Source organism: Cotesia glomerata, linkage group LG3 (genome assembly GCF_020080835.1).
Source record: "Cotesia glomerata isolate CgM1 linkage group LG3, MPM_Cglom_v2.3, whole genome shotgun sequence".
Lineage (NCBI taxonomy): Eukaryota > Metazoa > Arthropoda > Insecta > Hymenoptera > Braconidae > Cotesia > Cotesia glomerata.
Genome location: NC_058160.1, coordinates 20,236,355 through 20,241,326, shown reverse-complemented (window position 1 = coordinate 20,241,326; position 4,972 = coordinate 20,236,355).

Sequence of the window (4,972 nt, the reverse complement as noted above, 5' to 3'; positions counted from 1 at the left end):
ACGTGCATTGTTAAATAAATAAAATAAGACATGATATAATACTATTTGTGTAAATAAGTTGAATTAAAAAAATTGTAAATTATACTGATTGTAATTAAATAGTAGTAATTATTGACGTAAATAAATAATACGCATCCTTTTTTTATTAACTAGAATAATTTATTTTTCTTCATAGTAGAAAAAAGAGAATGTATCTTAACTCATGGACTGCATTGTATTCATATATATACAATTACACACAATCCTATAAAATTGAATGTTACCCATAAATTCAGTATAAATTAATTATTTCCTTTTTAAATAATACGTTACGAATGTAATACAAATATCTGTAATCCGGAAAGCTATTTTTTGTTATTATTACAATATTTTTTTATGGTGCGCTTTTACAATTTTTATATTTTATTTTATATATGTTTTGTACGACAAATATTTGTTCATCTCGTTAATCGATCTATTATTTTTCCTTTTCGGATAACAAACTAATATTATTGAAAGAAAAAAAAAACATAACAGTTAAAGTTAACGGAGTTGGTTTACATTTTTATATCTTGAAAATAATATTAATTGTTTATAAATAATTACAAAAAATTTAAGTTTCATTAATATGTAACAATCAGAATGGATAAGAAAAAAAATCAACTATTGCATTGCTACTGGATATAAAGTTTAAAAAAACAGTATTTTCATTGTATTTTGAAGACAATTACAATAAATTGTTCCTTAATTTTCACTTAATCAATATAGCCGCGAGAAAAATTTTGTTTTACTCGATAATTATCAATCTTATGATTAATTATACCATAGATCGGTTATTTGGTTACTAAAAATGTTTTTTTCCATATCGCCGGGAATTTCTTGCCATATTATAATATTCAGTGAGTTATTATACTATTAAAAAAATTTTTCTACTATTTATCTTATTTTTAAGTAAACAGACAGAAATATTATTTGTTTTTTTTATTGTGATTATTCGTATTATTTTTTGAATTTTTAAAATAATTATAATTGGCCCTTGGCGACACGCATTACCTTAATAATTTAACGCATTTATATTGAGTAAAATTTTATCAGAATTATACCATTGATAATTTTTCAATAAAATATTAATATTATCGCGTTATCAATCGCTTCAGTGAGGAATTGTTTAAAATTTAGTGTTTTGTCTTTAATAATACTTATTGTTAAATTGTTATTTAACAAACACTAATTACTCTTGCGTTAACAGACAATGTTTATTATTATTAATATTATTATTTTTTCAATATCTCAACAATGAAATATTATTTCCAAAAACATTATTAATTATTCTCAATAATTTTGATAATTTTTAAATATGCCAAATGTACTTTTGTTCCACGATTGTTTTAACGCAAGGGTATTACAAAATATTATAGACGATTTTATATGTAATTTATTTAATCACTCATAGTATAATCAATCAACTCTTTTTATTCATTCTCTTAAATTTTATTCTTTTTTTTTTATTTTTATTTTTTAAATCGAATCAATTAAAAACACAACGGCAACTCGACAATTCTTATTTACTTATTCTATTCAACGTTATATGCTCAATAGCAAAAAATTAACAGATTTATAATCGGCGTTATAACAAATTGTCACACAACGTTCTGCGAAAGACATTGCAAAAAAAATTTTATTATGAATTATTTATCAACTATATTAATATTTTCATATGTAAATATTATATATATATATGTATACATATATATATATATTAGATACAAATATTTTTAATGCCATTAGAAATCGCAGTCTGTTTTTATTGTTTAAAAAAAACTTTATAATGCGCGCAATTATCGCGGCAAACGATTCGTAACAAGATACAACATGTTACTCTCTATTTGCTTGCTTTGTTACCTAAAACGTTAATCAATTCATCTCCTACAAGTAATTTTCATTTTTTTTTCGTTCAAGTAAATAAATTATATGACAATATCAATAAGTGAAACTGCTAAATTTATTTATTGGGACGGTTTTTTTTATCATCTGGCAGTGACAATAATCAAACTCTAGATCAACTATATTGCAGATATATCCATACATAAGTTTATACATTAGTTTATTGATATATAATGACAATGTAATAAAAAAATCACCGGAGATGAAATAAGTTTGGCAACAAAGCGAAAATAACAATATACTTTATAGTATAATTATTATTATATATTTTATCAGTCTATCTTCATAAGACATGACCAGTGAATTTATTTTTTCAGCTAATACAATTTCATGCTAAATAAAAAATTAATTGTTGTCTTTGATCGTTAATTTTTTTCTAGACATTTAAAACAATTCATTTATTCTTATTACAATGATTATTTATTAAATTGTAGTATAAAAATACTTAAAAAAACATATGTTAAACCGGCAGCATTTTTTTTTTATATTTATAACAGTAACTTATGTATAAAGTACTATTGCTGTAAGTATTTATTATTGATGATGTTTAATGAAAGTTTATATATTATATAAATGTAAAAATATTATGTTTGTATACAAGGAGATTTTGGACTCTATTGCATTGTAACGACAATTACTATGTTTATCGTTGTGTGTTAAAAATCTATAAAAAAAATAATTGTTAGTGTTAGCAATAAAAAAAAAAAAATAAGTAAATAATAAGAGAATAAAACATTGTATACGAAAATCAGAATATATTTTCTTCTTTGTGTACATAAGTGTACGATGTATATGTGTGTAATTAATGACGTATGGTATAAAGTTATTATAAGTTGTAGTTATGAAATTTGCGAGGTAGTTTATTGTAAGCGCATTTCAGACCTTATAAATTCATTCTTTATAAAATTAAGGTATAAAATGCGTTTTTTTTTATTTTAATCTGTTACTATTGAAAAAACTATTGCACTCTTGAGTTTAATAGCATTGCGACGTATTGATTATTAAAGATAACACAATTATCAACGTAAGGAAGAAATATTGTAGGCTGCTATCGTTAATTAATTATTACATTTTTACAGTATAAATAATCGATTCATTTAAATATAAGCATAAGTTTAAACTTGATTGATTTGTTTGACAACTTGTATTGAAATTACATAGAAAATTGATGATTATTTTCAAACTGTACAACTGACTTTCATATAGTTAGTTATAAGTGCTTAACTCTGTAGATTTTTTTTTCGTTGCACACACACACATACATAAAAATTTATTAGATTCACTCTTTTAATTTGTTTTTTATTTTCATAAGGTAAAGGGCAATTCCTCACGTTCGCGTATTCTATGAAAACCATTTTTTTTCATGACTACGAGTAGCAGACGCTGTCACTCCAGAAGAAAAACCTAGAATTTTTTCATTTTTCTTTCAAATTTGACTTTAATTAACGTTTTTTTTTTATAATAACCAATTTTTTAAACATTTATTAATTACAAAATTTTCTCTCTTTTTTTTATATATTTTTATTAATAAATATCAATAAAGTTAAAAAAAAAGAGATTTCATAATTTTGACATCTGGAGGGAAGCTATCTGCTACTGTATGTATTCTTACTGGCTATGTATTTTAAAATTTAATTTCTATGTTTTTTTTTGTGTACTTAATGATTAGCCGTACGTATATAATCTTTAGACTTAAGTGTAATTTTCTAAAAATGCCGTAAGTTTTTTCATTTTTATTAATAAAATTTTTAAAGAAAATTTCAATACGCCAATTCGTTAATAACTTGAGTAATGAAAATATTATATAATAATTAATATAAATTAACGAAAAAAAATTTTTGTGCAATATACAATTTGTTTTACATAAAAAAAAAAAAAAATAATAAAAAACACTCCGTAATACCCTTTCTTACCACAAATAATCGTTTTCTTAATTTACGTATATATTTTAATTTCTCCCTGTAAATCATCACGCTTTGTACTGCCCCTAATTAAATTAATAATTAAATAATTTTTTTTTATAAACATTTTTTTGTTTTTTTTTTTCGTTTTTAATTTTTTTTTCAATTTTTTCTCTTACTCAGAAATTACAAAAAAATAATATTGTGGTAATAATCGATAGATGTAGCGATTAGGGTAGTGTTTTTAATATAGTACAGTAGCATTAATTAGAGTTAATTGTTGAACATATTATCGTAATTTTTGGACCGCTTGACTCCGGTAAAATATTTCTTTTCTCGTTATTTTTTATTCAATTCATTTCAAATCAAAAGTAATCAATGTAATTGATATATTCACGTAAGCTACATTTTTTCCGAAGTCGGGGTGATCCCATATAAAGTATTAATTCAAAAAAACCATAGTAATTGTGAAGTGAATGCAAGTGAGGAGGTCATCTCCATCAACAATGCCTAACTTCTCTAATAAAAAAAGAAAACTACAAGTATTAATACGTATCAATAATGAACGCTTAATGTTTTCGCATGATTAGCAGCAATGTGCCAGGTATTTTATTTTTTTTTTTTAATTGTACCTTCAATTATCTTTTTTGTTCAGTTTGTATATGCATGCAACTTTCGGTATATGATAAACATCATTATTATTCATAAAACAGCTACCGGAACGCTGTATAAGATTTTGTCCGCATTGCATTGTAATTTCAAGTAAAAATGAATTTCATAATTTAATAATAATGATTATTATTCATCGACAGTTTAATTTTTGTTTATATGCTTGGTTTCAAATAAATTATTGTTATTGTTTCGTACCGTATAATGAAAAGTCGAGCTTCCTATACAAATTTTCAATTTCCCACGTATTTTGTTTTAGCTTTATTCATAAAAGACCTCATACGTTATACATGTAAAATAGTTAATAAATACTTAATTAACCTCATTTTGTCCTTTTTCATCAATCTTCTATAAAGTACTAAAGTTTTATACTTTTTTTTTTTTTTTATTTAACAAGTGAAAAATTAATATTTAATAATGGCAATTAATTTTATTTTCATTAATTACTATTATAACGATAAATGGCTTTATTTTCTGCA